Source organism: Pristis pectinata, chromosome 10, assembly GCF_009764475.1.
Source record: "Pristis pectinata isolate sPriPec2 chromosome 10, sPriPec2.1.pri, whole genome shotgun sequence".
NCBI classification, from domain to species: Eukaryota; Metazoa; Chordata; class Chondrichthyes; order Rhinopristiformes; family Pristidae; genus Pristis; species Pristis pectinata.
The window spans coordinates 19,876,090-19,897,821 of record NC_067414.1 but is presented as its reverse complement, the minus strand read 5'-3'; the positions used below and the strand labels follow the sequence as shown (position 1 = coordinate 19,897,821).

General features: G+C 42.0%; 1 long non-coding RNA gene across 1 annotated transcript; it reads right to left on the bottom strand.

Moving 5' to 3' along the window:
- Positions 1–6,375: 6,375 nt before the first annotated feature.
- LOC127575310 (uncharacterized) lies at positions 6,376–16,588 on the bottom strand. The gene is made up of 4 exons (XR_007957031.1): positions 16,552–16,588; positions 14,779–14,805; positions 9,260–9,313; positions 6,376–6,430 (listed from the first exon to the last, which is right to left on the bottom strand). It is a non-coding gene; the product is annotated as an uncharacterized LOC127575310 (long non-coding RNA).
- Positions 16,589–21,732: the final 5,144 nt, after the last annotated feature.

Here is a 21,732-nt window from a genome sequence, read left to right as displayed (position 1 = left end):
CTCAGCACCAAGCACCAGAAGTGAAGCTGAAGGTAGAATCCAGATGCTTTTCACATCTGGCCTCCAGCTTTATGCCAGGGAAGGCGATCCAATGGATCTGAATCAGTTGCCGACTCTTACATAACTGTAAGTGCAAGTAAGTGTTTGTTATTTTCCCTTTTTCTAATGTTCCTAAGTATTTGGTAATAATTTAAGGTGTTTTCAATTAAAATTATTTTTTAGTGCTTTTAAGATTCTTTCGAATAGTTTTTGGATGTTTCAGACACAGGTAAAAACAGTTCAAAAGACTTTGGCAGTAGTGAGTTGTTAAAGCTTGTCATGATTCTGATGATGCAGGCTGAACCCTGAAGCTTACTTGCTGCCGGAGTCTGCTCCACCTTGCTGGACACCTGTGGGGTGAAGGGGGTCAGTTTGACTGGCCCTCTGTGTTTGGAATAAGTCTGGGTGAGAGGCACTGCAGGCAGTGGGTCCGGGCAGCAGACCACGTACATCTTGCAGTCTTAATGAATAAGAATTTATGCATTAACTCAGGACATCTGAAAACTTTGCAGCCAATGAAATTCATTTGAGGTGCAGTCATTGTTGAATGCAGGAAATACTTGAGGCACTTTGGACACAGCATGATCCCACAAACAGCAATGTGATAATGACCAATTGAAGATAAACATTGGCCACAGTAGTCTCCTGCTCATGTCTGAAAACTGCCACAGAATCTTTTGCATCCACCTGAGAGGGCAGGTGTGACTTTAATTTAATACCCTAGTTCAAAATGACTAGCAGTGCAAACAACACAACTGTGCGTCACTCTCTTGGTACCACACTATCTGGATTTTGTGCTCAGCTCTTAGGGATTGGACACAAACCCACAACCTTCGGTCTTGGAGATCAACAGAATCATAAACAACAATCAGATTACATATAAGTACACAATAGTGCTTAATTTGTTAATTGCTTGGAAGCTATACGGTTTTATAGAGGAACAGGGTACAAAAACCTAGAAATTACTCTTAAGCCTAGTTTGGCAACCAGTGGAGTACTGTCACCATAGTGGGAGTAATTGGGAAGGGATTGGTATATCTTCTGTTTTGAGATTGAGCAGATATCACTTCTAATCCAAAATATAGCTGAGAGTAACCAACATTGTTGTAAAGGTTGGAATATTTATCTCATTCCCTCACCAATATCTTTCACCTATCACACTCAATGAACTCATCAAACATTGAGGTAATATATCTCACAAATGTATAGGATATTTAGATGTTAAGACACTGAAACTGATATAGCAAGAAAGCTTGTTTGTCTTACTGAAACTTCAGAGAGTCCCTGATGACCTGGAGGTCCTGGGGGACCTGTTCTTCCTCGTGGCCCAACAGGGCCAGAAGGTCCCATCATTCCTTTCTCCCCAGGTGGTCCTGGCTGACCCATCCTTCCCCTTTCACCCTGAGGCCCTCGGTCACCTAGTATTCCTGGATCTCCCTATCCAAAACAGGAATAAAAAGGATTAAGACATATAATGACGAAAAAAAGACCATGACATAACTATTTATTTATTTTAGAAGAGAGATACAAGCTTGTTGTGACAAACATATTAAAGACCTGTTGTCTGAGGAGAAGCACAATTTATTAAGAAAAATACACATTATTAAAAACATACATCAAAACTCAAAGTATTTCTTTCTCACTTCTAAGATAAGGTATCTTTTATTAGTCACATGCACCTACATTGAAACACACAGTGAAATACATCTTTTTGTGTAGTTTTCTGGGGGTAGCCCGCAAGTGTCGCCATGCCTCCGGCGCCAACATAGTATGCCCACAACTTCCTAACCTGTACGTCTTTGGAATGTGGGAGGAAACCAGAGCACCCGGAGGAAACCCACACAGACACGGGGAGAACGTATAAACTCCTCACAGACAGTGGCCGGATTTGAACCCAGATCACTGGCGCTGTAAAGCATTACGCTAACCACTATAAATTGTGAACAAATGATGTGAAGCAGTGTCTAAGATCTGAACCACTGCCATTAAAGTAGATCAATCAATACTTCCTCTTCACAAAATGTGAATTTTAACTACCTAATCCAAAGTAGCCTTTCTTTACAAGCCTAGACAATGAGTGTATTCAACTGCAGGGGCATCACAGGCTACTTCCATACTGTCCTCATCCAAATTCAACATTTTCCAGCAGGATTGAGTAGACCATTGAATAGGCTGGTTCCTCCATTCTAATAGAACAGGGTTAACCTGTACTACAGATCTTGCCTTAGCTGCTCATCCCTTAGTACCTTCACCAAACAAATATCTATCTCATTCTTTAAAAATTTGATTCATTCAGCAATTGTGGCCTTTAGGAGGACAAAATTCTAGATTTCCAGGACAACAAAATTTCCTTCTTTTTAGGCAACCCCTATGGTTGAGGATGATTTGCATCCAAATATTGAAACAGAGACTGATGGCGTTTGAACGGCTGGGTCAGTGATGTCTGCTGTAGGTGGTCCATACCTCCAAAGCATACAGGAAGGCAGGGAACACAATATACTGTCTTATTTCTGACCTGGAGTTAATCATATGCATCTGTTCAGGACCTATTTGGATCAGTTTCACACAACAGACTAACCTCACTAGTACTGTGCTCCAACAGGAAGCTGCATTCATGAGAACACAGCCTAAAGCAGGGATCCAATGCTGAAACCTTATCTTGTCCTAATGCTCCTTTCAAGAGCAGTTCTCTTGCTGGAGTGTGGCAATGTGATTCCTATTCCTCATCGATTTTCCCCTTATTCTTTACTCACTGAAGGAATTGAGCTCACAGGCTTTGTATTTACAAATATCCAATCCCCATCAGTCCCTCTCCAAGTTTTCATGTGTGAAGCAAGTCAGTAAGGGTGGAAAGCCTACATGGATCAGGGGACAAGGAAGTCTGGATAATCCAGGTGTCCATATACTCATTGTATCAAACAGGATGTCAGACAACAGCAATCAGTGGGCATGTCTAGGCTGAATTATCCTTATACTAAGAAATATTTCTTTTAATAAGTGACTTACTCGCTCACCCTTGGGTCCACGGTCTCCTGGATTTCCTGGCAAACCCTACAATTCAACAAAGCTTAATAAGTGTAAAGCCATTTATTGTAAACTGGAGAACTATTGCAGTTCATGCTTGGAACCTGTTAACATTTCAAAGCATGGAGGTGGGGTAGCAAAACAAATTTGCAACAATTAATATCATGATACCTGAACTGTTCTCCTTTGACCTTACCTGCGGACCTGGGAATCCATGTGCTCCAGTTTTCCCCTGTGAAGAAATAAAATGAAAGCTCATCTTCGAAGCATCAGAACCATGACAGTAATATTTTTGTGTCACACGTTTGCTATGACCCCATTAGCCCTGAACCAGTGCTAAGGTCTCTGCCTATGATTCTCCTTTAATCTAAGTAATACCGGGGTGAGGAGTTACAGAGCAAATACCTCTTTCTTTCTCATTAGGAGGGAATATTTAAAAGCTACAGGCCATGATATTGGGTCATGTAGTATGTTTCTGTTGGTAAGATAAGATAAAATATCTTTATTAGTCACATGTACATTGAAACACAGAGAAATGCATCTTTTGCGTAGAGCGTTCTGAGGGCAGCCTGCAGGTGTCGCCACGCTTCCAGCGCCAACATAGCACGCCCACAACTTCCTAATCTGTACGTCTTTGGAATGTGGGAGAAAACCAGAGCACCCAGAGGAAACCCACGCAGACACGGGGAGAACGTACAAACTCCTTACAGACAGTAGCCGGAATTGAACCTGGGTCACTGGCGCTGTAATAGCGTTACGCTAACCGCTGCACTACCGCGGTGCCAATTTGCTTCTATTTTCAATTGCAGATCATTCCACTTGGCAATTTGGGGGTCACACAAACATGCTAGTTGGAAGAGTTGGCAGCTGGTGACATTAGTCCTGATGTGATAGTGTTGATTTACTGGAAGCCCCAGCACTGATCCAGCTACTGCTATGTACAAACTTAGCAGAGGAAGCTGAAGGAAGGACACCCTCACTTACTCAATTTACAGGATCCTCAGTGACCTGCTGGTTTCAGTGGATTTCACATGGATTCCCAGTAGAACAGTGGTAGGCTTAAGAGAACCGTACAGAATGGGTATTTCACAGAAAGTAAGGTCCATGCTGACACCCTCTCCCCATAGTCCTGTATCTTTTTCTTTTTGTTGAGTTGCCTTTTGAGTGCTATGATTGAATCTGCCTGAGCTATCCACATCCAACCCTAGCACTACATTCCAAATCCTAACAACTTGCTACTTAAAACAATTATTTCCTCGGATCAAGATGTGTGGAGTACCGCAAACTGGGAGGAAGAAGAGAGGGCACAAAGAACAAGTCTCGTTGTTAGGCAGGAGGACAATAAGAAGAACTCTGACCAGCAAGAACCTCTCCAAGATGGGGCTGATACTTGCCTCCTCTGCAGGCAAAGCTGCTGCCGCTGAGCCATGCCTGAATGGCAATACCAGTGGCAACTATGGTCACAGTGGCCTTTACTTTCCTGGCAGCTGGCTCAGCCCAGGCAGCAGCACCAAATCTTACCCATATCTCTCAATCTGCACCACAAGCAGAGAGGACTTAATCACATTTTCCTTGCATTGGGAGCAGCTAATAGTGCAGGCATTGGATTCTGCAGACAATGTGGCCTCCTCCACAGTGACTGACTGCATTCATGGACCATTAGGGACTTGGCACCAGAACTCTGATCTCTGCTGGAATTGTAAAGGATTTCATCTCTGTCAATGTTCAACTGGTGTGGGACCATGCATAGAAAATCAACATAGTTGGCATTCTATACCTGGGAAACTCACATAATTCCTTCATCATGAGGCTGCCCACTGTTGTTAAGCCGCCCTATTCAACTAACAGTTGGTTGCTGGGGTATAAGGGCTATCCCCTGAACCTCTGGTTTTGGCCCTGGTCAGGTACACAAGAACAAGAGCAGCACATATCTACAGTAAGACCCACTGAGCCACTCGAAATATACTGAAGATCAGCTTGTGTTCTGAAACAGAGAGTATGGTGCCTGGATAGATCTAGAGCACAATGAGTACACTTCAGATAGGGTCTCTATCTTCATCATTGCTGGCTGTATTCTCCATAATTATGAGGACTCATCTTGTGGCTGCAGTGAGACAGCCAGGGGGAGTGCAGGTAGCAGATGAGTGGGCAAGCTTTTTGAATATTCCTGTTAATCACTCTTCACTTCCAGTAAGGAGCTTGACCACCATTAGCAACACTCAGAGAATGTGGTATAGTCCATACCTGCATGCACCAAATTCAGGCATGGGCTGTAAGTGGCAAGTAACATTTGCACCGTGGCATTCTCTACAGCATATAAAAACCTAATTATTCAGAAAATATACATACGGGAGCTCCAGGTGGTCCTTTTGGTCCAGGAAAGCCAGTTTCTCCCAATGGTCCTCTCTCACCTTTCACTCCCTACAAAATTAGACACAGTGAAGGTCAGTCCCCAGTTCTACTTCCTAAATGCCAAATAATATACATTGGAATGAACATGAAAATTCAACTCACAGGATCACCTGTTAAACCATGAGGTCCTGGTGGGCCTGGAGAACCAGGTTTTCCCTTTTTAGAAGAAAGAACAACTGCAATTGTTATTTACATTAAAAACTACTTATTTTTAGAAGAAAGTATAATTTAAAGAGCTGTGACTTCTAATGTCATAAACTAAAATGTTTTAAGTTTATCTATAACAGTGCTGCATCTGCGAATAATATCACCATGATTAAAGTGATTTTGTAGAAATCAGAATGATTCAGAACAGATTGAGGCAAATTGAGCCCGACTCTGAATGAACTGCCAATTAATCCCACTCCCTTGGCCCTTCCTTGTAGCCTTCCCTCCATTTGCCGTGATTCTTTATTAACTTAGACATTGATAACTGAGCTCTAACTCATACTTAAGGGGTCACCATGAGAACCAACTCTTCAATAAACATAACTATTCAAGAAATGCACCCATTGCACAAAATATATGATAGATAAACATTACATTGCACGTAGAGTTTGGCAAAGGGCAACTTTAAAGAAACGGAAAAGTCCCAATTCTTCGCAGAAACATTGAGGGCAATTTTTCTGTAAACTGAAGAAAATTGATTGTGCCTGTATCATCTTTTGACAGGTATGGTGCTTGAATAGCCTTTTAAAAAGAAAGGTAAGTAAACTTACTTTCAATTTTCCAATGGTCACTGAACTTGTTGCACAGTGTAAAACAGCGCACTAATAATCCTTAATAAATACTACTTAAATTGATTTACTGTTTTGCCAGAGATAAAGATTCAACATTATTCAATTTCCTTCGAAATACTCACCTGTGGACCAATGGGTCCTTGGAGACCAGGTGGCCCAGGCATTCCTGTATCGCCCTAGAAATACATTGTAAAAAAAAATGTTATAAATGATTCAGTAATGCTTTACAAGTTGGTGTAACATTAACCGCTGTCTTTTTATTGACCTATGTGAAAAATATTGAAGACGACTACATTCTAGAGCTGCACTGAATGAGCATGTCTATCACCTAACATCAAAGACCTCAGGGTAAGCTTTCTGATATCCTACTCAGTAAATGGGAAAGTCACACAAAACCATGGAGGGCCCAGGTTTAAATCTCAATTACACCTTAGCTAATTTTAACTTGACTCTATCCTTTCTTCCTGGTTCAGTCCCTTCATACTTCCATCTGTGACAGTTTGGATGCCCTCCAATCTCCTGGTCCCAATTGGTTCATCTTCACCATGGCCGATAAACGCTCAACTCCTCCATTCCACATCAGGAAGGTCTGAGGACCCTCCACCTCTTCCTTGAATGGCAACCTAACTAGTTCCCCTTCACCAACAAACGATTTTGCCTGGCTGAAGTTGTTCGCACATTGAACAACATTTCCTCAACTCCGCTCACGTTCTCCAGATCAAAGATGTGGCAGTGGACACTTGCACGGGCCCAAAATACACTTGTCTTGTTGTGGCTCCTCCATCTCCGTTACATTTTCTCCAATGAGACTTTCTGCACAGGTGCCTCTGAAACGTCTTCACTGTGACTTCCCCTCCGCCACGGTGGACAGAACATATGACTGCATCTCATCAATTTCCCGCATCACTGCTTTCACCCCCCTCCTGGACAGAGCAAAAACATAGATCTCCTGGTCCTCAATTTTCATCTCCCTAGCCTCTGCATTCAAGGGATCATTGTTTGCAATTTCCACCAGCTGCAACTAGATTCCACTATCAGACACATATCCCCCCACATGCCTTTCGGCATCTTGAAGAGATTACTCACTTTGGGACTCCCTGATTTCTTTTTCCCATCTCCACCAACCACTCTTCATATGGCATTTTCCCATGCAACCCCCGAAGAGGTAACACCAGCCCTTTTGCCTTTTCACCAAGAACCCAAACAGTCTTTCCAGTTGGAGCAGCAATTCATTTGCACTTCTGACAATTTGGTGTATTGTACTGGATGTTCACAATGTGGTATCCTCCGCATTGGAGAAACCAAACACAGACTGGGTGGTTGCTTCGAGCAGCACCAGTGCTCTATCCTTAGAGGTAACCCTGAGCTGCTTTTTGCCTGGCATCTTAATTCAACATCTCACTTCCTCTGACCTACCTGTCTGCGGCCTCCTGCACTGTTACAATGGGGCCCAATGCAAGCTTATCATGTCATGTTCCATCTGGGTACTTTGCAGCCTTCCAGACTGTAGTGCAAAAGGTCATGGCTGTCATGTGACCGTGACAACACTGACCCCTCCGGCTGGGATGACACCATTGAGCACATGGCCAAAAGCGACACCACTGTCAATCAAGGCTTGGCTCCACCCCACTAGGTAAACACCTTTGTCCTTGCTGGACCACTCGGATCGGTCTGTGCGAGTACCTTTGTTCCTGGGCACACCTACCATTGGTCCGTTTAAACACCTTTGTCCTGCTGGGCCACCCAGCCCCCAGCAGTATAAAAGTGCTGCATGTTTGGTTTTCTACCTCTTGAGGTAAGCTGTGCACCACTTCAGGGCAGTTAGTTAAGGAGCCCCGAGACCAAACAGCCAATGTTTGTCCAGAATCAGGGTGTCCAAACATTGTATTGTTTATTCCTTGATCATTAGTACCCAGCTATTTTGTGTGTGTGTGTGTGTGTGTGTGTGTGTGTGTGTGTGTGTGTGTGTATGTGTGTGTGTGTGTGTGTACATCACCCCGATGCGATTTCCCTCCAAATTCACAATCTCCTGCTTGAGAGTGCGTGAGTGTGCATCTGTTCCCATTCATTCTGTCCCTGCGTTTGTCCTTGTTAATAAACCATTTTTAAGTTACAAAGACTGTGTGTCCAGACCTTTATCTTTAAGATACCAAAAGAACCCTTCTCACAACACAGACTCAATACTAAACTATCCGACTTTTGGTAACTTGCTCTCTCTTTCTGTCTGTGTTGGAAGTGGCCATTTCTGCCAGTCAGCCATCTGTGATTTTAGCTCAGTTTTACTGTCTCCATTAATATAGTCTGGCCTGCTGGGCAATGAATAAACACAAATAAGCATACAATGCTTCTAAATGCCACATTCACTCATTTGGTTTCACCCTATCAGAGATATTCCCTTTGTTCTACCTATCCTTCCCTGTAACTAAAAACTAACTTGTTTTCTCTCTTTCCCAATTCTGATGAAAGGCCTTGGACTCTGTTTCACTTTCCACAGATACTGCCTGACCTGCTGAGTTTTTCTACCACTTTCTGTTTTTATTTCAGATTTCTGGCATCTGCAGCTTTGATTGCCACAACATTATCGATGGCTGGGCATGGAGGAACTTGTCCTGTGTTTGGCCATGATCCAGTGACCCCTGCTCGGGCGAAGATGAGATCATGTTTTCATGTCACTCTAACTGATGAGTTTCCTGAGTGTGAAGCTGCACAAAATATTATTGTTCTTTCCCTGCATCATCACAGCAATTGCTCAGGTAATCTACTGAGAGAGAGAATGGAGTGAGAGGAAAGATTGAGAGAGAAGAGAAGAAAGAACAAGAACCAAGTGAGCAAGAGAGAGTGAGAGTGGTAGAACATGAGAGAAAGAGGGAGAGTGAGAGCAAGAACAGAGCTAGCGAGAGGGTGAACAAGAAAGGAACAAACGAGGATGGAACAAACAAGAGTGAGAATAGATCAAGAAAAAGAAAGAGAACGGAGCAGGAGAGTGAGAATGGAGTGAGAGATACCTTTTCTCCAGGGGAGCCTTCCAGTCCTGGCAAACCCATTGGACCCATTTCTCCCTGCAAAAGGATAAGTTAGTATTTACCTTTTACATGAAATACCAACTCATATCACAACTGATCATTATGTGAACCAAAGGCAGAAACAAACACTTTCTTAATGTGATTTCAGATTTCATTTTTGTGATTTTGCACCTTTAGCTAATACTCTCTAACTAGATGTAGCTTCAGGATATTTTCACATCAGAGGGGAACATTTTCAATGGGATGTTGTAACTAAAAGTATTAGTTATTTAATATACTAAACACACAAATAGCAGAATATAATCCTAATATTTGTTTTATTTTTCTTTCAGGTATTGTAAGGAAAGCTGTACTTGGCAAAATTTATCCATGCTGGGTTGGATTGTCTCACCTGACTGCAGCCCACTACTTACTAGAAAGTTGTAACTGCAACTCACTCTGCTTGGTGTTCTTCAACAACCCTGTCGATCTCCTGACTGAATTCAGCAAGTTGACCTCAAGGTGCATTCAGTGCCTTTCGCAGGTCATTGGCCTGCAGAGAAAGTGATATGACCGACCCTTGTGCTCACTGATGACATCACTAAAGCTTCCTTGTTGGAGGTGGTGGGGAGTGGCCTCATCTTCCCTCTTCCCTCCCCAACAGAGAACACAGCTGAGATATGCCATCAGGGTTCCTATGTCAATCATCTGGGAGGATGCAGGAGGTAGAAGATTTTAAAAATATTTTAAAAGATAATAGGGTCTCATTTAAATGTTTGCCTTGATATATCTCTACCACGTGAGCTGGTATTTCATACCCACAGTTATATCTACACACAATATTTACAGAATTGCATACATTTAAGGGGGAAAGTTTAAAGGGGATGTGCGGGGCAAGTTTTTTTTATGCAGAGTGTGATAGGTGCCTGAAACAGGCTGCCAGGGGTAGTGGTGGAAGCAGATACAACAGTGGCACTTAAGTGGCTTTTAGATAGACACGTGAATATGAAGGGAATGAAAGGATATGGATCATATACAAGCAGAAGGAATTAGTTTAACTAAGCATCGTGTTCAGCAGATATCGTGGGGTAACGGGCCTGTTCCTGTGCTATACTGTTCTATGTTCTATAATTCACTTGCCCCTCACCCCACACTAAGCCCTAGAGAGTTGGGAATGGCCAGGGTCTCACTTGGCCAGACACCTCCCGCCTCTCAGTTGTCCATGTGCACTGAAAATTCTCAGTGAGCCAGATGGCTGAAGGGCGATGCCACCCACCCCTGTAAAGGCCAGGAGATTACACCCCCCTGCCTCTCAGTGAGCACCAGACTCACCGGAAAACAGGCGGCCAGAAAGTGATTGACTTGGCGATCAACAAAACACCTCACTGATCTGGCCACCTTCTGCCTTGAAACAAAGGTAAGTCCCACAGGTCAGACAATCCAACCCCTTATTTCAACCTTAGGTTTAATATATTTTTAAGATTACACTTCCTTGTATAAATTCAAGGCGAATTAATTTTAACTGGCCAATAACCATAGAACCATAGAACAATACCGCACAATACAGGCCCTTCGGCCCACCATGTTGTGCCGACCTTTAAACCACACCTAAGACTATCTAACCCCTTCCTCCCACATACCCCCCTATTTTAAATTCCTCCATATGCTTTTCTAACAATCTCTTGAACTTGACCGATGTATCAGCCACCACCACCGCCCCAGGCAGCGCATTCCATTCACCAACCACTCTCTGGGTGAAAAACCTCCCTCTGATCTCCCTTGAACTTCCCACCCATTACCTTAAAGCCATGCCCTCTTGTATTGAGCATTGGTGCCCTGGGAAAGAAGCATTGGCTGTCCACTCTATCTATTCCTCTTAATATTTTGTATACCTCTATCATGTCTCCCCTCATCCTCCTTCTCTCCAATGAGTAAAGCCCTAGCTCCCCTAGTCTCTCCTCATAATCCATACTCTCCAATCCAGGCAGCATCCTGATAAACCTCCTCTGCACCCTTTCCAACGCTTCCACATCCTTCCTACAATGAGGCGACCAGAAATGGACAAAGTACTCCAAGTGTGGTCTAACCAGAGTTTTGTAGAGCTGCATCATTACCTCTTAAACTCAATCCCACGATTTATGAAAGCTAACATCCCATAAGCTTTCTTAATTACCTTATCTACCTGTGAGGCGACTTTCAGTGATCTGTGGATATGAACCCCCAGATCCCTCTGCTCCTCCACACTACCCAGAATCCTGCCATTTACCTTGCACTCCGCCTTGGAGTTGGTCCTTCCAAAGTGTACCACCTCACACTTTTCCGGATTGAACTTCATCTGCCACTTGTCAGCCCAGCTCTGCATCCTATCAATATCCCTCTGTAAACTTCAACAGCCCTCCACACTATCCACAACACCACCAATCTTTGTGTCGTCTGCAAACTTGCTAACCCACTCTTCCACCCCCTCATCCAAGTCATTAATAACTATCACGAAAAGTAGAAGTCCCAGAACTGATCCTTGTGGGACACCACTAGTCACAGCCCTCCAATCTGAATGCACTCCCTCCACCACAACCCTCTGCTTTCTACAGGCAAGCCAATTCTGAATCCACATGGCCAAGCCTCCCTGGATCCCTTGCCTTCTGACCTTCTGTAGAAGCCTACCATGTGGAACCTTGTCAAATGCCTTACTAAAATCCATGTAGACCACATCTACTACACTACCCTCATCAATCTGCCTGGTCACCTCCTCAAAGAACCCTATCAGGCTTGTGAGACAAGATCTTCCCTTCACAAAGCCACGCTGGCTGTCCCTAATCAGTCCATGATTCTCTAAATGATCATAGATCCTATCTCTTAGAATCCTTTCTAGCAGCTTACCCACCACAGACATAAGGCTCACTGGTCTGTAATTCCCTGGACTATCCCTACTACCTTTTTTGAATAAGGGGACAACATTTGCCACCCTCCAATCTTCCGGTACCATTCCCGTGGACAACGAGGACTCAAAGATCCTAGCCAATGGTTCAGCAATCTACTCCCTCGCTTCGCGAAGCAGCCTGGGGAATATTCTGTCAGGCCCCGGGAACTTATCTGTCCTAATATTTTCTAACAGCTCCAACACATCCCCTCTCTTGATATCTACATGCTCTAGAACATTAACCTTACCAACACTGTCCTCAGTGTCATTGAGGCCCCTCTCCTTGGTGAATACTGAAGAGAAGTATTCATGGAGAACCTCACCCACTTCCACAGCTTCCATGCACACCTTTGTCTCTAATCGGACCTACTTTTACTCTTGTCATCCTTCTGCTCTTCACGTACGAGAAAATAACTGCAGCTATGTCATAAACTACTTTATTGTTTCCTATATAAGGTCAAGATATTTAGTCGGGTGTTCAGGAACCAAACCTGAAGAAAACCTGCAGCCTTGTTAACTGGAAGCATAGGACAGTATTTGGGTCCATTTCCTATTCAACTAATATGCTGGAGGTTCCTGTCTCAGCTTCCCAACGAGTCAGGCTGGGTAATAATGCACCTAAGATTGTGGCCTTGATTAATTTGAAAGTAAAATTATTATTTTAAATTTAATTTTGTATGCAGACATTAAAAAAGGCATCAATGATGTTGTGACAATAAATGCCACAGAGACAGACTAGAGGCTTCTCAGGACAGAGAAAATTAATTGATAGAGTTGTGCTAAATGGCTTAATTCTATGAAATACGCATTTAAGGCAGAATACATTACTGTATCATAAAGCAGTGTGTGGCTAAATTATCGGACTATTCGGAGACACAAGTTCAGATACCACCACGCCAGCTGGGAAGTTAAATTTAAATAATTAAATAAATCCCATATTAAGGAAAGAAACTGGTTTCAGTTACCACAGAACTACTGCATTGTTGAAAAAATATCTAGTTCAGAGGAAAGAAATCTCCTGTTCTGAGTCAGTGTGCCCCATATGTGACTCCAGACCTGCAGGTGTGGTTGATTTTTAACCAACTCCTCACTGCAGGGGCAATTAGGGATGGAGAAACTAAAATGATTATTATTGTGAACAAATAATGTAAAAGCTGAACAACTGAATAAATGCTGAGCAGCATGACGGCCCCTCCCACCTGCCAATACAACCATTTTCACATTAGCTGCTGATTGATCTTTACTGGCTGCTGGTACAAGTTCTACAAGTGTTTATAGAGTTTCTGCAGTCCTTCAAAGTTACTAAAGCCCACAGGGTCTGGTGTCGCAGATGCTTAATTACTTTGTTCCGACTTCAAGGCTTGTGTACAAACCAGTTGCTCCCAGGCATGGATGCAATAGTCAGCATTCCCTCTGGAATTAAGCATGATGGAGAGAGTGAGTGGCGTGCACATAGACCAGGACAAGCTGCCTGAGGGGAGGAGTAGGATTTGAGAAGTGCTCTCAGCACGGGGAGAAATTTTCCCACCTGAACATCAGGGAATAAAGATGTCCTCACTGAAATCTGCCACAATGCATCTCACCTTTAAAATGTTCAGCTGGCCTGAAGCCTGCTCGTCCCTGTGAGAGGCCTGGCCTATTTTGAAGAACAGACTTAATCTAATCAGCATGGAAGGTCAGGCCCCAGTGTTAGGTTGGAGCTGGAACTTGTTTGGCTGGGGTATGTTCATTGATAACCGTACACATTCTCTTACAACATAGAAAGGGGCCATTCAGCCCATCAAGTCAATGTCAGCTATCAGTGCCATCCCATCTATCCCATCCTCCCATTGATTTCCATGTAACCTCTTCTCTCTCATATGCCCATCAACTCCCTCCAATTCTCCTACCATTCATCTAAATGCCAAGGATGACATATAGGAGCCAAATAACCGAGCAATTAGCACCTCTTTGGATGGGGCTGTGGTGTGGGAGGAGGGGAAACTGGAGCACCCTGAGGAAATGTTGGAAACTCCATACAGACAGCACTGGAGATCAGAATTGCTGGTTGTGAGCAGCGCTACCTGTTGATCTACTGTGCCCCTCTGTTAGGCCCGTATTTCCATTTTAAATCTGCCTTCATCCTGATTCTGGGTTTGTTCTGCAGTAACTCCAATCAGTTTTCTACATCAAGGCCATGGCAACAGTGGCAATGCAGAGGGAAGTCACCATCCCAAATTTTGCAGGCACCATCGTCCCGCTTTTCTCTGCAGAAGAACTGAAAATTCACCCCAAGCTTTCTACAGCAGACCTGTACTTTCAAACCCAAGTTCATTGCATCATATTATAACAGAGGACAAATGTCTACATGTAGACTTTTGGATGCGACTTTAAACCACATTCCTTTTGCATTATTCAACAGGAAGTTAAAGGGCTAATGGCTCTATCTGGAAAAGAATAATGATTCCTTGTCCAACCTTCTTCCTTTAGCCTCTGCTGGATTAATATAGTCACCAACTTTACCATTCACTATTTTAACAATATGTCAGGGAAAAACTGGCCTTTTAATAGTTTATCTATTCAGATTCTGAAGCTATTTAAAAAATTGGAGGCAACTGTTTACCTTTGAACCTGGATCTCCTTTTAACCCCTGCAAAAGTAAAACACAAATAACCACGTATAAGCATGTAAAATTTCATACAGCTGTAGTTTATAAACCAATACATTATAAAAGTCCATTGCACCTTAATAAAAAGGCATGCAGGTAAAACAATAGCACAATGATGGGATCCATCCCAGGTTACTGAGAGAGGCAAGGGAGGAGATTGCTGAGGTCTTGACAGAGATTTTTGTATCTTCTAGCCACAGGTGAGGTTCCAGAGGACTGGAGAATAGCCAATGTTGTTCCTCTGTTTAAGAAAGGCAATAGGGTCAAACCAGGAAATTATAGTCCAGTGAGCTTTACATCAGTGGTAGGGAAAATACTGGAGAAGATTCTTAGGTACATGATCTACTCGCATCTGGAAAAGCATATTTTAAGTATTGGCTATAAGGAGAGGTTGGACAAACTTGGACTATTTTCTCTGGGGCTTTGGAGATTGAGGCGAGACCAGATACAAGTATATAAAATTATGAGAGGCATCGATAGGGTAGATAGTCAGAGTCTTTTTCCTGGAGTGGAAATATTAAATACTAGAAAGTATCACTTTAAGGTGAGAAGGGGAAAGTTTAAAGGAGATTTACAAGACAAAATTTTTACACAGAGAGTGGCGGGTGCCTGGAATGCGCCACCAAGGGAATTGGTGGAAGCGGATAAATAGCAACGTTTAATATGTATTTAGACAGGCACATGAACAGGCAGGGAATGGAGGGACATATTGGCATTGTTATTGGTTTATTATTGTCACGTACCAAGGTACAGTGAAAAACTTGTCTTGCATGTCGTTCATACAGATCAATTTGTTACACAGTGCATTGAGGTAGTACAGGGTAAAACAATAACAGAATACAAAGTGTCACAGCCACAGAGGAAGTGCAGGTAACAATAAGGTGCAAGGTCATAACAAGGTAGATTGTGAGATAGACCATGTGCAGGCAGATGTGCAGTTTAAATTGGCATCATGGTTGGTACAACGTGGGCTGAAGGGCCTGTTCCTGTGCTGTACTGTTCTATGTTCTATGTAACCTTTCAGAACAATTAGCTCAGAGTTATCTAGAAATTTCACTGAAGCAATTAAGAGCTAAATTCTACTCTTCTTTCTCTGAAGTTCCTATGTAACTGGTTTGATCATGTTATAAACCAACATCTCTATGCACGGTGGCATAGCGGTTAGCGTAACGCTATTACAGTGACCTGGCTTCAATTCCCGCTGCTGCCTGTAAGGAGTTTGTACGTTCTCCCTGTGTCTGCGTGGGTTTCCTCCGGGTGCTCCGGTTTCCTCCCACATTCCAAAGGCGTACGGGTTAGGAAGTTGTGGGCATGCTATGTTAGGGCCGGAAGCGTGGTGACACTTGCGGGCTGCCCCCAGCACATTCTTAGCAACGCAAGAAGACGTATTTCACTGTATTTCGATGTACATGTGACTAATAAATAAATATCTAATAAATATCTTATATTTCCTCAATCACTCACAGTAATCCTGTGTTAATATTTACTGACCCAGCCTCCAATTTAGACCACTAATGTAGTTTTGCCACATTAGTCAGGCCCAAGTTATTTATACTGATTTCTATGTTTAATTGTATGTGTTATGTATGATGATGGGACACCCAGGCGATATTACAATAGGTTGCTTGCTGTAAGTTTGGTATTAAAGATGCTATAAATTTCAGAGTAAGGAAAGGCCGCTTAAAATCTCCAGTCACTTTTTAATCACTGAACATGAGAAATACTTACTGGTGGACCTGGTGGACCTGGTAAACCTGGAACATCCTGTAAAATAATTAGTAATTGTCTCAATTTGAGAGCAATGTAATAGTCATGGTGATTTTCAGCTTTTATAATCTCCAGCATTCGTAACAAATGTAGGTAAATCAACTATGAAAGTAGGGAAATATTGGTTAGGGAAATATTGGTTAGGGAAAGAGCTACTCATCCACTGAGTCCACTACAGTGTCTGTACCTGTCAATAGAGCCATGTACTCTCTAGGGAAAGGCAGAAACAAATCACACTCGATAGCACTAGATGTAAGCTAATTTGATAACTGGTTTTAAAAGTGTGAGGTAATGCATTTTCAGGGGTTGGGAGTCAGAGGGTGTTGTATGGTAAAGAAGACTAGGGAATACATGATAAATGGTATGAAACCAAGACAAGCAGAAGGATCTGGGACAGCATGTCCACACATCCCTGAAGGTAGCAGAACTGATGGGGAAGAGGGTTAGAAGGCAAATGAGAGAACTGGGAAAAAGAGAAAACAGGTTAGCTTTAAGTTGTAGCGAGGATGGGGAGGGAGACATGAAACAAAGGGAGTATCTCTGATAGGTTGAGGCCTGGGTTACAAGGTGATTTCGGTGTCTGTGGAGCTGTCTGGTTAATAGGAGACACAAGAGACTGCAGATGCTGGAATCTGGAGCAACAAGCAATTTGGTGGAGGAACTCAGTGAGTTGAGCAACATCTGTGGGGGGATTATTTGTTGTCTGGTTAATATATTAACTCTAATGTCCTGGGAACATTGGCCTCAATCTGTCAGAGATATTCCCTTTGTACTTTCTATCCTCCTCCAATCCCTTGGCGACTTAAGACTAAGTTGCTTTCTCAGTTTCCAAGTTGTAATGAAGGGTCTTTGACCTGAAACTTTAATTCTGTTTCTCTCTCCACCGATGATGTCCAATCTGCAGCATTTACTGTTTTTTAGGTGGCGCAGTGGCACAACTAGTGGAGTTTCTGCTTCACAGCTCCAGAAATCAGGGTTCAATTCTGACTGTGGTGCTGTCTGCGTGAAGCTTGCACTTTCTTCCAGTGACTACATGGGTTTATTCCTGGTGTTTCAGTTTCCTACCACTTCCCAACGCCGTGCAAGTTTGTGGGTTAAATTGACAATTGTAAATTACCCCTCGTGTGTAGTCAGTGTTGAAACCTGGGGGGGGGGGGGGTGGGGTCATTGATGGGAATGTGGGGAGAATAATTAGTGTAAGTAAACATGATGATCAGAGTAGACAGGGCCAAAAGAACTCTATTTTTGATTTTGCGTATTTGCTTTTTTTAAATTTCAAAATCTGAATGTAATGCTGATTTGTGTTCTGTGTTCTGGTTGAAATGTACCATTTAGTTTCAGTAATCAAGATACAAGTGAAACTCCTAAATTCTGGGAAAAGGGCAGAGAAGGGTTGGATTGAGAGCTGAGCTTTGAGCAATAAAGACAAACAAGGGGGGACATACAGAAGTGCAAAAGAAAGTAAAATGACAAACGGGTCATTTGCCACTTCAAAGTAATCCATCAGTGCAGGTGCAAATAGACAAAAACAAAGTTCACAATTTATGTCAATGGCATTCCTTCATTAATGAGGGATTAAAATCTGGAGAGGTTACAGAAATGCTGCCAGATAGGTGATTGGTGGAACAATGATCTGTCATAAAGGGGTGAGGTACAATGCATCAGCTTTCTGCATTTGCACATAATATTGTGAAAAGATAATTGCATGTAAAAGTATAAATTTTAAAACTAACAATCATTACAAACAAAATAGTTCAGTTCTATAAATGGATATAGGTAAACATGTTGAAAGATATCTAAAAAGTCTTACCTGTTTCTTATAGATACTGCTCATTCCATTTCCTTCATAGGTAGCTGTGCTCTGAGGAACATAAAATCTTATATAATATAATATAATATCAGACCTAACTCTGATGCTCGCATTAACATGGAGGCATTTGATCTTTCACTAGTTGTTCCCAGTGGGAATGAAATGTTTCATACTACGAGAACAGCAAATGTCCCTTGCTGGGGTATTTTTTTCATTAAAGCACAACTACATATTTCATTACCAAAAATTTAAAACTGCAGCAGGAAACAACAATAAACTAAGATTAGGCTATGACAAACTGATTGTGGATAACAAGGAAGGCTGTCAAAGGCTACAGAATGGATAAACTGGGGTGTTGGTAGATGTCACCAGGATGTTTTCTGATTGGAGGACATTAGTTATGGGGAGAGTTTGGATAGGCTGGGCTTGTTTTCCCTGAAGGAGAGTGAGGGGTGACCTGATAGAAGTATATAAAATTATAAGGGGTTATAGATAGGGTAGATAGTCAGAATATTCTTCCAGTGGTAGGGGTATCGAAACCAAGAGGGCATTGGTTTAAGGTGAAAGAAAGGAGTTTTAAAGGGGATTTGAGGGGAAAGTTCTTTTACATGGAGAGTGGTTGATATCTGGAGCTCACTGCCAGAGGAGGTGGTGGAGTCAGATACAATCACTATGTATAAGACACTTTCGGACAGGCATGGCGTAGGCTAGAGATCTAGTGCAGGCAGATGGGATTAGTGTAGATGGGCAAAAAGGTCAGCATGGACATGGTGGGCCAAAGGGCCTGTTTCTGTGCTGTACAACATATGACTCTATGACTGCCATGCAATCATTTTACTAATCAATGTAAAGACAGTTGACAACTGATTTGAAAATCTAGCATTCCAGAATATTGTGGTTATTAGGAAGTAAATTATGAGGAAAGCTGAAGAAATTATAATTATGGAATGAATTTCCCAAGAACACCCACTGATAGCAGCTCTTACTCAAAGAAGTGAATGCAAGTGGGTTCAAGAAGCAATTGGAGAGAATTTAAATAACATAAGTGGATCAGGACATGGAGTTCCACACAATCTAGTTGTGCTTGGGCAATAGAGCTCATTTCTGGTCCTCTGAAGTTTTACTTTATTGTTTGCCCCTAAATAAGGATAATGTTGCTGAATATAAAACACTTTATGTCCATTGGTGACTTACCAGAAGTCCAGGTGGTCCAGGTGGTCCTGGGATTCCTGCTGCTCCTTTGTTGCCCTGTGATGTACAATCAATATTTAATTTTAAGAGCAGATTCTTATCACATCTTAAACTATAGACTAAATAATGTCCATTTATGCCAATGACTTGGACAGTTTCTGATCAGCAAAGGTCATTTACAATACAAACAGAATATATTGGATGGAATTAGCAGGTCAGCCAAAATCTGTGGAAACAATAAGAGTTACATTGTGTAAAATGTTCATCCCAAAATGTTGACTCTGTTTTTCTTTCTAGAGATGGTTGCTGACATGCTGAGTGTTTCCAGCATTTATTGTTTTAGTTCAGATTTCCAGAATCCACAGCACTTGCTTTCAGAGTAAAACACATTCAATTGGACAACTCTTTCAGAGAACCACACTTGGGACAAGGGGCTGAACAATCTTCATTGTTGCTACGTTCAATGAAACAATTAGCCCATGTGTATTATCTTTCCATTTTCACACTGTAATAACTCATTAAACATTGTGTAAAAACTGAAAAAGGAATGCAGACCTAGTGTGTTAAGTCATCACTTATTGACTAAGTTATCCTCGAATTTCTAGATAAAGCTTAATGTTTAGTTTTATTTAATATTGAAAAACTTGACATTGATGAATATAATCTGCAAGTGAAATCATCCTATATTGTTCCAAGCAGCTTCATTGAGCTGGACAAAAGGAAACCTTCACCCAAAACCTTTGCATTAAGTTATAATAGTTCCATCAGCAGCACATGATTCAAATCTGCTTAAAGCGCATGAAATCTCACTGAATTTAATCACCAGACTATCACAAGTGAGAATGTGCAAAACACCTTCTGTGCAGTGGCAGTCATACAACTGTAGAAGAGGTAAATTTTAGCAGAGGCTTTAACTGTGCACCATAACACTGGGAGATCTGTGGCAAACAGATTGGTCTTTTTGCAGTTTCTTTTGGATTTCCACAGATCTTTTACCTTTTATATGCTAAATCATAATGACAATTCTTATAGAGAGAAAGGAAATGGAAAAGCACAACAGGACTGACACTTGTGAGGGTGCATATATTATTGATAAGAGCATTTATACCGGCTGCATTGAAGGGCATATATACCAGCTATGCTTGAAGACACTGTATACGGTAATGGAGATTTGGAACACAGTTCTGTAGTTTCTGTGCAAGTCTATGTATTGTTCTGTTCTGCTTTCATTGGCTGAAGCATTTATCATTTTTATTCTGAGACTTAACCTTTCCTATGTTTTTAAGTTTTGGTGACACTGTATTCCACCAGTGATCTTCAATCGTTAATGTAGCTCCAGGGACAAGAAGGGGTGACCTCTGTTAAAGCTTTCAGCCCCAAAATTCAGGACTGGAAAATGAAAATCACAATTTACAAATACCTCAGTCTGAGGTCAGGAGCAGCAGAATAATTGCAGCCTTTGAATCCAAAGGGACTAGATAACGTAAAGCATGAGAAGCTAGCCAGTAGAACCAGAGGACACAACTTGCATTTAAAATGGCTTCAAATTAGAACAATTCCATAACAGCATTACTTCAATGAGAGAGTGCTGAGTGGATGGAGTCTATGGGGAGATTGTGGCTTCAGAAAGTGCTGATTTATTCAAATAGGAATTAGATATTTTGTCAAAATAAATTTTTGGAAATGCAATTTACAAATAATACAATACATGGCATAAAAGTTAGTCTACATGAGAGAGGCAGGTGACTTTGGCCCTTTCTTTCCAAACATGAGGTTTCCTTGCCTTGTGTCTGGGTCTGTTGGTAGAGACTGATTGCTAAGACTAGTTAACAATTGTACCATTGTTTCATCATGTAATTGGAGCATCTTAGAAACCAAATTTGATCTTATTCTATCCAATTATTCCTGTATTTGTGAGTGAGATATTTTCCACTCTGAAACATGTTGGATACATTGCAGGATTCAGCAATATCTAAGGGACAGATTCGGTACTTAAAGTTGTAATGTTTGTCAGTGCACATCAATCATACAAAAGATTTTATCATTTGACCGTCAGATGCTGTCTTGTTCAGAGACAAGAATGATTGAGGATTTGGTCAATGAAAGTAAAACTGTTGAATGAGCAAAGCATATTTCAAAGG